We start from the raw sequence: 13,066 nt of genomic DNA, 5'->3' as shown, positions 1-13,066 counted from the left end.
AGTATAAGACATACCAAAAGATGAAGAACACAACTTAAAAAAATTTTTTAAGAATTATTTATTTTAGAGAGAGAGAGCATGTGTACAGGGGAGAGGGGCAAGAAGTGCAAGGAAGGGCAGAAGGACAGAGAGAGAGAGAGACTCAAGCAAACTCTGTGCTAAGTGTGGAACCCCATGTTGTGCCTGATCCCATGACCCTGAGATTATGACCTCAGCCGCAATCAAGAGTTGGTCATTAGGGACACCTGGGTGCCTCAGGGGTTCGGTGTCTGCCTTTGGCCCAGGGTATGGTCCTAGGGTCCCGGGATCGAATCCCGCATCAGGCTCCTGCATGGAGCCTGCTTCTCCCTCTGCCTGTGTCTCTGCCTCTCTCTCTCTCTCTGTCTCTCTCTCTCTAATAAATAAATAAATAAAATCTTTTAAAAAATATTTAAAAAAAAAGAGTTGGTCACTAAACCAACCACACTACCCACGTGCCCCAAGGAACACAATTTTAAAGAGACAGAGCAAGCATCTGAACCAGACCTGGCAATGATGTTGCACTTATCAGACTGGATATTTTAAAACAACTGTGATTAGATGCCTGGGTGGCTCAGTGGGTTGAGCATCTGCCTTCAGCTCAGGGCGTGATCCTGGGGTCACAGGATCGAGTCATGCATCGGGCTCCTGCCTGGAGCCTGCTTCTCCCTCTGCCTATCTCTCTGTGTGTCTCTCATGAATAAATAAAATCTAAAAAAATAAATAAAACAAAGCAACTGAGATTGATATACCAAAGGTTCTAATAGATAAAGATAAACAGCCTGGAAGAACAGGCAATATAAGCATAGAGAGGGAAATCCTAAGAAAATATCTTGCTAAAGATAAAAAATACTGTAACAGAAATAACACCTTTGATAGGCTTATTAGTAGACAAGACACTGTTGAGGAATGAATCTCTGAACTTGAACATATATCAGTAGAATCCTCAAAATCTGAAGCAAAGAGAACAAAGACTGCAAACAGAAACAGAACGGAATATCCAAGGACCATGGGAAACTTTAAAAGGTGTAACATACGTGAAATGGGAATGCCTGAAGGAGAAGAAAGGAACAGAAGAAATATTTGGGATGGTAACAGAATTTCCCAAGTTAATGTCAAACACCATGCCACACCACACACACAAACTCCAGGAAGTTCAGAATAAGTGCCCCCAAAAACATACCTAGTCAAATCATTTTCAAACTACAGAAAACCAAATATAAGGGGAAAAAAATCCTGAAGGAAGCCAGAACCTTTCCTATAAGTATTATGTCTGACTTCTCCTGAGAAATCATGCAAGCAAGAAGAGAATGGAGTGGAATACTTAAATTGTTAAGAGGAAAAAATCACTAACCCAGAGCTCTGTACCCTTCAATTATCCTTCAAAAGTGAAAAAGAAATACTTTCTCAGACTAACAAAAATGGAAGGAATTTGTTGCCAGTAGACCTGCCTTGCAAGAAATATTAAAAGAAGTTCTTTAGAGAGAAGGAAAAAAATACAGATCACAAACTGGGATCTACATAAAGAGATAGGATCAAAGAAAGAATAAGCAAAGGTAAAATAAAAATGTCTATTTCTCTTATTCTTAACTGATCCAACTGATAACAATTTGTACACAATAATAACAGTGTACCCAATTATGTATGCTTATGTATAGCCTCTTGCAAAAAAAAAATGAATCTTGGCACATGCCTTATGCCCTTCACAAAAATTAACTCAAACTGGATCACAGACCTAAAACTATAAATTTCTATGCTATAAAATACAAATGGATGCAAAACTATCAAACTCCTAAAAGATAACATGGGAGAAAGCCCAAATGACCTTAAGTATGATAATGACTTTTTAGATATAATCACAAAGGCACAATCCACAAAAGAAGTAATTGATAAAATGACTTCATTAAAACAAAAAACTCCTCCTCTGTGGAAGACAATGTCAAGAGAATGAGAAGACAGCTGCAGACTGGGAGAAAGTATTTGCAAAAGACATAGCTGATAAAGGACTGTAATCCAAAATATACACACAACTCTTAAAACTTTATAATAAGAGAGACGCCTGAGTAGCTCAGTTGGTTGAGCATCTGCCTTTGGCTCAGGTCGTGATCCCAGAGTCCTAGGATTGAGTTCTGCATCGTGTTCCCCACAGGGAGCTTCTCCCTCTGCCTATGTCTCTGCCCCTCTCTGTATGTCTCTCATGAATAAATAAAATCTTTAAAAATTTTTAAATTCAAAAAAAAACTTTATAAGAAAAAAATCTGATATAAAAAATGAGCCAAAGACCTTAACAGACACCTGACCAAATAAGATATACAGATGACAAATAAGCAGATGAAAAAAAGTTCCACGTTATACGTCATCGGGGAAATGCAAATTAAAACAGCAATGAAATACCACTAAACTCCTATTAAAATGGCCCAAACCCAAAAACTCGACCAGACCAAATGCGCAAGGATGTAGAACAACAGAAATTCTCATTTATTGCTGGTGGGAATGCAAAATGGTAAGGCAACTTTGGCAGACTGTTTGGTGGTCGCTTATTCTTACTCTTAAATTTTTACCGTACAATCCACCAACTGTGCTCCTTGGCATTTACCCAAAGAGGTTTAAAATGTATGTCCACAAAAAACCTGCACATGGATATTTATAGCAACTTTATTCATAATTGCCGAAAGGACAACCAAGATGTCCTTCAGTAGGTGAATGAGTAAACAAACAGTGGTACGTTTAGACAGTGGAATAGCATTCAGTGCTAAAAAGAAATGAGTTATCAAGCGATGAAGACATTGAGGAACATTAAATGCACATTACTAAGTGGAAGAAGCCAGTCTGAAAATGCTGTATACTTTATGACTCCAACTATATGACATTCCCAAAAAGACATTAAACAGTAAAAAGGTCAGTGGTTGCCAGGGGTTGATCGGAAGGGGAGAGAAGGGATAAATAAATGAACAAAGAACCCTCTTGCACTGTTGGTGGGAATGTGAGCTGGTACAGCCACTCTGGAAAACTGTGTGGAGGTTCCTCAGAGAGTTAAAAATAGACCTGCCCTACGACCCAGCAATTGCACTGCTGGGGATTTACCCCAAAGATACAGATGCAGTGAAACGCTGGGACACCAGCACCCCGATATTTATAGCAGCAATGTCCACAGTAGCTAAACTGTGGAAGGAGCCTCAGTGTCCATCGAAAGATGAATGGATCAAGAAGATGTGGTCTATGTATACAATGGAATATTACTCAGCCATTAGAAACGACAAATACCCACCATTTGCTTCAACATGGATAGAAGGATACCCACCATACCTTCAACATGGAGGGTATTATGCTGAGTAAAGTAGGTCAATCGGAGAAGGACAGTCATCATATGGTTTCACTCATACAGGGAATATAAAAAATAGTGAAAGGGATTATGGGGGAAAGGAGAGAAAATGAGTGGGAAATATCAGTGAGGGTGACAGAAGATGAGAGACTCCTAACACTGGGAAACGAATAAGGGGTGGTGGAAGGGGAGGTGGGAGGGGGGATGGGGTGACTGGGTGATGGGCACTGAGGGGGGCACTTGACAGGATGAGCACTGGGTGTTATACTATATGTTGGCAAATTGCACTCCAATAAAAAAATTAAAAATCAATAAAATCAATAAAATAAAATAAATGAACAAAAGGTTTTTAGGCACTCAAAATACTCTGTATGATACCATAATGATGGATACATATCATTACACATTTGTCCAAACCCAGAGATTGTACAACACCAAGGCCAAATCATAATGTAAACTATGCACTTGGAGTGATTACAATGTGTTCATGTGGGGTCATCAGTTGTAACAAACATGACACTGGTGGAGGATGCTGACAATGGGAAAGGCTGTGCATGTATGGGGCAGGAGGTATATACAAAACCCCTGCCTCTTGGTTTTGTTGTGAATCTAAAAAATTGCTCTAAAAACAGTTTTAATTAAAAAAATATATAGGAGATAGTCATGCATATAGATATAGATATATGTGGCTGTTAAGGGTCTCAAAGGTTTTTTGTTTTTTTTTTAATCTGTAGAGTCCTTTTTGTTGGTGACTACCAGTGGAGCTGCTCTCAACCCTACCCCAAAAATCCACTGTTATTGAAGGACTATGTTTAACCTCTTTGCTGCTGTCTCAGTCCCTCAAAATGATGTTGTAGGACATTAAAATACCATATGTTTTTATGAATTGGCTTCCATTAATGTATTCTTAAGCAAATTCTTAGTAAATTTCTCACATTGTTTTAAAAAAGAATAGATTTCTCACCTCTACAATCAGCAATTATCCATATAAGAATCTTGAATATTTGTGACAATCTGTTATCTAAATTATAAGCACTAGAAATAGCCTCATAACTGTGATTAGTAACAAGTCTATTAATATTTTTTAAAATTCAAAACTATAGGATTCTCTAGCACTGAATATTTTTACATGTTCATGAAAAAAAAAAAAGATACACAATCTAATATGACCAAAACACACTTCAAGATTAAAATCTTTATTTAAATGATCCATGTTGCCTGACCTTCCTTCAGAAAGTTCAAGGCTTTTTGTGGAAAAGCTCTTCTTAGAAAGCCCTAAATTGAATGGCCACAGCTGAATAGCAATTTTCTACATTCCACTAGAAGTCATGTTGGCCTGCCTTTTTCAGACGTCATCAGCTTATCTGGCTGAAACTCCAGCCTCTTCTGATTGCCTCTTCCTACCCCATGAAAATGTAAAGTCAAAGCCATCTTTTCAAGAAGCTTCCTTCTTTGGAGAAGTTGGCCTGGTCTCTTCTCTCGTGGCATAGGGGATCATCCATTCTCAGGAAGAAAGATGGAAGGAGATATGAGTGTGAAAAAGAAATTTCCTGCCCAAGGCCCTACATGTAGACGGGAAAATTTTCTCTTTTCTTAGCCATTCAGAGATCCTGACTGGCATCACCTCCCAGGACTCCAAATGCTTCCTTTCTTGTTATAATCCTCTTAAGTTCTTTTTTTCCTTTCCCCCTGCGATTCTGTCAGTGTTTCTCACTCATTCTCCGCTGGGTTTGATGCCCCTCCTCCACCCTGCAAGCCTCACCCAGACACAGGGAAAGAGGCTGAGGAGGCTTTCAAGTTTATGGCCCATTATAGGTGAATGCTGGGAGGTGTTCAGCGGGGCTGCGGAACTAATCAGTTATCTTAACACTAAGGACAGTAGGGCCAGGGTTTGTCGATGGCTAAATGTCACTGCTTATTTTAATTGTAAGGAAAAAAAGAAAATCAGTTTTATGAATCAGTGATCAGTGCTTTGAACCAAAAAAAAAAAAAAATCCACAAAATCACCCACCAGAGCAGACCAATTAAGAAAGAAAGAAGTGGGGGTTTTGGGGGGGGGGTGGGACTCAAAAGAAAATTCTTTGCTTAGCGAACAAAACTAAAGTGAGGTAAATCAATGCTATTGCAGAAATTTTAAATGAAACAATGAGACGTACTTTATGTTCAGATGAGGCTTATATGAAACCGACACTAAGATTCCATATTCAGAGTTAATCACAAAACCATAGAATGTGGGTTAAGCTACTGTGAAAGGTAAAAATACAAAGCGACAGGACAGAGAAATTTTAATCAGGAACAAAGATTACCATAATCCTCAAATGGGCTTACTTTTGAAAGAGGAGACATTTGTAGGGGACAAACATTCTTAAAACAATAGGAGTGGTGTATAAAATTAACCCAAGTAAGGTCTAAACTAATGTTTTGGTGCTTCAGTAGAGGTACTTTCTAAAAGCAATATGTTTTTCCAAGAGAGACAAAAATGAACTTTTTCTGGTCAGCGTAGTCTCATTTTTCTAAGATTAGAATGTGAGCTTTTTGAAGGCAAGGGTATCTTCATGCTTCATGGCTTCTAATATGCAGGGATTACCTAATTAATAAAAAATTAAATAACTCACTCACCTAATACTATTATATTCTTGGGCACTCTTAAGGAATAATTATTACTGTAAAGCTCCTCTCCCATTTTTTTTGGAGAAAATTGCATGTAAAGAGTACAAAAATGCAAATCATAAGTGATTATAAGAAGTCATTACTGTTTGACAACAATCATACCATTCAACGATGATAACAGAGTATATTACAAGAAAAAATAAATTGGTTATTTAAAAAAAAAGAATTTCTTTTTTCTTTTCCTAAGAACCAGCAAAATGTTTACAGGTTTCTTCTTACCTACCAGAAAAGACACCCAGCTACAGGACAATCAAGCTCCTTTTGTTGGGAGACCAGTCTATGGAATGACTGCAGGAAAACTAAGGGTTACTTCTTCAAAGAACATTCTAAACAATTATGAGAATCTTGGATGGAAAAGCCAGTATCACAGTAAATAAAGGTAAATTTTAATGAAAACTTTTCTTAAAAAGAGCAAATCATAAGAAATAAACTTAATTTGTGGGAAACTAGTATACTAACAATACAGGAAATTTTATGAGTTCAGAACGAGAAGGTAAAAATGCATAAATACATAGATTATGATCATGAAAACAGAGTTTCACTATATTATTCATTTCTTTTTTTTTTAAAAGATTTTATTTATTCATGAGAGACAGAGAGAGGGGCAAAGACACAGGCAGAGGGACAAGCAGGCTCCATGCGGAGAGCCTGATGTGCCACTGGATCTGGGACTCCAGGATCACGCCCTGGACTGAAGGCAAGCGCTAAACTGCTGAGCCACCCAGGGATCCACTATTATTCATTTCTGTAACCAAGTCTTTTCTATTTATCATCATATTTTGGTCATCTTTGCCGGGTACACCTAACTCTGGTGGACAGACTAGTCAAGTGAACTGGGAAGGTAAATAACAAAATGCCTTTCTTTATATGGAGTTCAACTTCTTATTGACCCAATACACATAATAACCCATAAAGAAGAGACCACTAACACTTACATGATAATAATACTTTAATAACAATCTTTACATTTATACAAGGCTTTACACTTTCCAAAGTACTTTTACATTTGTTCTAGCTTTTTGGACATTCTCAAAAGAATTCATCTTTGGGCCCTCAGGAAAAGGTATCATTCAGAAGATTTTTGGGCTATCTGGCTTTGTTTAAGGAAATTCAGCCCAAATTGAAAAGTACTTTCCTCCCAAGCATAAGTTTTGCTCTCCATATAGCATGATAAAATAGCAGTCCAGCGAAATATAAAAGCAGGTGTAAATTGCTATGAATCAAAGAAAAAGTTTTTGAAGTAACAAAGTATTTATATTGGAGATATAATTCTGCAAATCAACAAAATAATACATTGAGTAAACACTGCTAGCAGTCTACCAAAATCTATTTTTCTTCTTTTTCTGGCACATGACTACTGAGCTAGACCACAATTCCCAGCATCCCTTGTGGTGAGGTGTGGCCATAGAGCGTGAAGAAAAGTGACAAATGGCACAACTTGGCCTGAGCCTTAGGATGCTGGACATGTTTCCTTATGTCTTCTTTGCCCTTTTCATTTGAAGGAAATTGGATAGATGGCAATACTACTTTGACTAAAACAGATGGCAATAAGCCCTAGGAGATGCTTATGTAAGCTAAAGGAAGGCACTTGGGTCATTAAATGATCTCATGTAGCCGAATTGCCCTCAACTGTTCTTCTTGTTATAAGAGAGAAATGTGAACCTCTATGTTCTTTAAGGCATGTATTTAGCATCTGTTTCTTATGTTGGTTTATCTTTAATAACATTTCCCTTGAAGATGCAGGGTTTTCTCATGATAATGAATGTCATGTATTTGTGAGGACATAGGTAATGGGTAGAGGCTCCAGGCCATACCTACTACATGGGCAAAGTTCATACACCCATAGTGGTATTGATCAATGGTAAGTAATTAAGTTAACCATCCACGAATGCTTATGTATTTTAGTAATAAATATAGGTGGATGTTTGGTGTATATCTCATTAAAGTTATTATTTAAAAAAAAAAAAGAGTTGATAAAGTCCCAGAACAGAGTAGAAGTAGAAACAATCCTTTTTCTTTTTCTTTCTTTCTTTTCTTTGGGAGGGTTAGGCAGGGAGGCCGTCCTTTAAGAGATCTCTTTTTTGAAGAAATGCCTGATTTGTTTTTCTTTATTTCACAATCTCTTGTAAATCTGATGTCCTCTGACCTCTCTCTGACAGTTTCTAAATCCCAGGAAGTTAGTTTCCTTGGTGGAAAGATTTTTAATTAGCAGACTCTGTTGATAATCAGTGGGTTCTCTAAGAGGTGACAGTGGAATCTGATGGTTTTCGCATTGGCCAATTCTTTCCTCCAGGTATTAAACAAACAGGGCCTACTTATTTCACAAAAGAATATAGTTCACGCTTATATGCAACTTTAAAACAATTTTTTAAAGATTTTATTTATTTATTTGAGGTAGAGAGAGAACATGAGTGGGAGGAGGGGCAGAGGGAAAAGCAGTCTCCTCACTGACCAGGGAGCCAGACAGGAGGCTCAATTCCAGGACCCTGGGATCATGACCTGAGCTGAAGGCAGATGCTTAACCAACTGAGCCACGCAGGCACCTCTATATGCAATTTTTTAGCTGAAAACCCTTCAGTTCTTTTTGTGTCTCTAAAGTCATCCAAATAGCTATTCTGAGTATCATTTCACTATAAGAACATTTATCATGTGTTGATTCCGTGTCTCCCACTGTGTTATATACCAACATTATAACAATTAGGTTTCTTCGACAAGGATATCTTAATTCAGGAACAAAAGTAACCATGAACTAACTATACACCATAAGAGGAATATGTTGTAAGAACCCAGAGGATAGGGCTGGCAGTCTCCAGAGACTGAAAGAAAAGGATGAGAGAAGGAAGAGGCAAGCTGAGGAGGGTGTTAATACACAGGGCCTTGTTCTTCTTTTTAATATTTTATTTATTTATCTGAGAGAAAGAGAGAGCATGCAAGAGGGGTAGAGGGAGAAAATCTTCAAGCAGACTCTCCACTGGGCATGGAGTGAAGCAGGGCTTGACCCAGTCTGGATCCCATGACCCATGAGATCATGATCTGAGCCAAAACCAAGAGCTGGACGCTTAACCAACTGAGCCACCCAAGCACCCAAACAAACAGGTCGTTAAAAGATATACAGGATACCACTAAGCAAGACAGTAAGTAAGGCATTCCAACATGAGAAGAACAAAAGCAAGGGCCAAGGGTTGTTGGCATGTTCCACTACAAGAAAACATTGGTTACCAATGGTCTAATGACTTCAAGTCCTTCTTCCATGGGTATTTATTTTGTCTATATTCCACCCTTGCCCTTAACCCCATTATCAAACAACTCGAAAAGGAAACTCAATAAATGGCTTCATGCTCTACTTCATGTGCTCCTCATTTTCACGTACACACAGTTCCACTTAAGACGTTGGCCTAAAATGGTGGTTGTAAACATGTAAAGGCAGGGCTGGGGCAGCTTTAAGCTCATGCTAGAGCTGGTGGGATAGGACTACGGCCTCCGCTTATACTCCAATGCACTAGTCAGGTAGTGATGGCATATGCTTAATTCTACAGCAGCCACGCTCTTCACAAACATTCCTCAACATCAGGGCAATGAAATTGTGTTACCTAAGACCCCGAGGTCTCTGTCTTTGGATCTTTGGTAAATTTGCTGGCACTAATTCCACTTGTACTCCCCCAAAGATTCTTGCTTAAGGAAAACCATTTCCATGTTTACTTTGTTTGGTGAAGTTGGGGATGCCTAGTTAGACCCTGTATCTGAGCACCTTCTTATTAGCTATACTACTGGGTCAGATGATAGATCCTTAACCAATAATTAAACTCTTATAGTTTAGATTATTAAAATTTAACAATGATTGAATATTAATATAAAACCAATAATTATAAATATTAATATTAAACAATTTTGATAGATTCTTTAATTCAATTTATTAATTTTTCTTATACTCTGTTGAACTTGATTCAAACATGCAAAATAATTCTTTTTCCAATCAGGAAATTCTACACCCCAATCACATTATTTATCATTCCTTCCACAGAAATCATCACATGTAGAAGTCAAAGATTTATGGAATCCTTTTAAAAAATAAATAATTCATTGAATACATTATCTGAAGTATTGTAAACTTCATGAAAATCAGCTGTACCATTATCTCCTCTTGCTCATATGATTCGAGATGCTTTTAGTTCTTTAACAGTTTGATGGAGTTATGCTTCTTCATCAGTGGAGGGATAATGGGACAAAAATAGAAGATATAAAAACACGGCAGAAAATGACTTATTGTGCTAAACTGATGGTGAGATTAAATAAGTTAATGAATTCATTATTTTAAATTTTAAAATGAACAATTGCAGAATAAATTGTGTTGAGTTTTTTAAATGTCCTGATTTGCTTTTTCAAGATATTTCAAGTTCAATGATCAGAGCATGACATAAAGTATGTAAGTCAAAGTCAAGAGCCATTTAACTGACCACATAAACTGGCTTCCAGCAGCTGTGAGGACATGAAAGGGTTAAAATGGATTGTAATGAACTTGTACATTCCATCTGAAATGACAATATTGTGGTTAATGTGAAACCACAATGTTCATTGACTTCTATAGGTCACTTTATAAATTCAAACTATTGGTCTCTCAGCAAAAGATAGATGGTATAGTGAAAATAGATCAACACTCCCTCTGTGTCACTGGATGAGACAGGAAGTTCCAATATTCTCCTCCAAAGGTCTTATGAATTATTTGGTTGAGATTGCAAAATCATAGCCAGGAATCTGGCAGTAATTCAAAATAGCTTTAAGAAAGATTATACATTGGGACCAGGCTGAATTTTTGAAAGATTGTTTTTTGATCCTGGGATTTGCTCAGTCACTTTAATCTAGTATCTATGTCTTGGAATTTGATTGTTGTAGTTGTTGCCACATCATTATAAATGTGAAAGGTATTCAGTCATGCTGAATGAGGATATTTATATGTAAATAGAAGATGTTTTGCTTTGGCAATACTACTATTCCTGGGATTGAAGTGTATGTGATTTTCTAAGTGCTACAATAGCCACTGGAAAAAAAAAAGAAAAGAAAAAAATGATTTTATTTTATTTTTTTTTAAGATTTTATTTATTTGAGAGAGAGAGTGAGCAAGAGAGAGAAGGCGCAGGGAGTGCACGAGAGAGAGAGAGAGAGAGAGAGAGAGAGAGAAAGAGAGAAGGCACACATATGCGAGTGTGCACAAGATGGGGGGTAGGGACAGAGGGAGAGGGAGAAGAATACCCACCTGAGCAGGGAGCCTGATGTGGGGGCTTGATCCCAGGACCCTGGGATCATGACCTGAGCTGAAGGCAGATGTTTGATTGAGCTACCCAGGCAAACCAGAAATGATGATTTTAAAAGAATTGAAGATACTATATATTTTGAATTTTAATTTTTATTTTATGTACAATATTTATGTTCAAAAAACCACAAAAGAATTAGAAGCAGTCTACCCTACACTAATGATTCCATATGTTCGTCCAAACTATTATTTTACAATGATTATTTAAAGAAAAACTTCTTCATCAAAATATTTTACTGAGTATATCTTATCCACAATTCCAGTATTTTATTAGTTTTCTTTTTTTTCTGAATGACATGATAAACCTGGTCTACTTTTGCAAATTAATTCAAAACCTGATCTTCTAACCACCTAACCAGAGTAATAGAAATTAACAGTGATACAGATAAGAATTATTAGAATCAGATAAACTATTAAATTGGAGTTTATTGCAAATATTTCAGATTTCAAGTTCATGAAATGTTTGATGTTCATTTAATTCATTTGAGTATTCACATACTATTTCTATGTTCAAAGCAAGATAATGTAAACTAGAAGGAAAATAGAGGCCTAAAATATGGTCAAGCTCTCAAAGAAATTTCAAACAAATAGGAGCAAAACAAATCGAATAGCAAACATTCGATATTCTATGAGGTGATTAATTTTAGCCTCCTAGTAATGCTGCAAACACCATCTTTGACTCATGTTTGTATAACATCATTTGGGTCTCACATTGATTCCAGATCTACTTACACAGGCAGCAAATATTTCAAGTCTCCACCAAATATTCTTCCTTTAAGAGTTCACTCATGACAAATTGTTTTAAAAAACTCATAAATTAAAAAAAAACTCATAAATTTTAAAACCACAATGGGATATCACCTCATGCCTGTTAGAATGGCCATCACAGAAAGATAACAGATAACAAGTGCTGGTGTGGATGTGGAACAAAGGGAAGCTTGGGCACTATTAGTGGGAATGCAAACTAGTGCAGCCACTATGGAAAAGAAGATATAGTATCCTCAAAAAATGAAAAATAGAACCACCATATGATCCAGCAATTCGATTTCTAGGAATATTTCCAAAGATAAAAACACTAACTTGAAAAGATAGCTAACACCCATCTTCATAGCAGCATTATTTACAACAATCCAGACATGGAAATAACCTAAGTGTCCATAGATGGATGAATGGATGGACACACACACACACACACAAACACACACACAAACACACGCAGAAATATTATTCATTGATGAATAATGAATGATGAAATAATGATGAATTGAATGAATAATATTTCAGAAAGTAGAAATAAATAAGAATAAAGAAAAGAAATAAAGATAAGAATACAAGAAAATCCTACCTTTTGTAGGAATATGGATAAACCTGAAGGCATTATACTAAGGGAAATAAATCAAAGAAAGATAAATAACATATGATCTCACTTACATATGGCATCTAAACAAACAGAAAAAAAAAACAAAAAACACTACATTCATAGAGAAAGAGATCAGATTTGTGATTACTGAGGGTGGGAGGGAGGAGACAGGGAACTAGAGGAAGGTGTTCGAAAGGAATAAACTCATAGTTATAAATAAGTACTAGGGATGTAATATATAATATGAAGACTACAATTAACACTGCTATCTGATATATAGGAAAGTTGTTATGACAGTAGTAGATCCTAAGAGTTCTCACCACAAGCAGAATTTTTTTCCTTTTCTTTTTATTGTATCCATATATGATACATGCTAACCAAATCTACT

This window comes from Nyctereutes procyonoides, unplaced genomic scaffold (assembly GCF_905146905.1).
Source record: "Nyctereutes procyonoides isolate TBG_1078 unplaced genomic scaffold, NYPRO_anot_genome, whole genome shotgun sequence".
Lineage (NCBI taxonomy): Eukaryota > Metazoa > Chordata > Mammalia > Carnivora > Canidae > Nyctereutes > Nyctereutes procyonoides.
The sequence above is the reverse complement of the archived record's forward strand: the minus strand, read 5'-3'. Positions refer to the sequence as shown.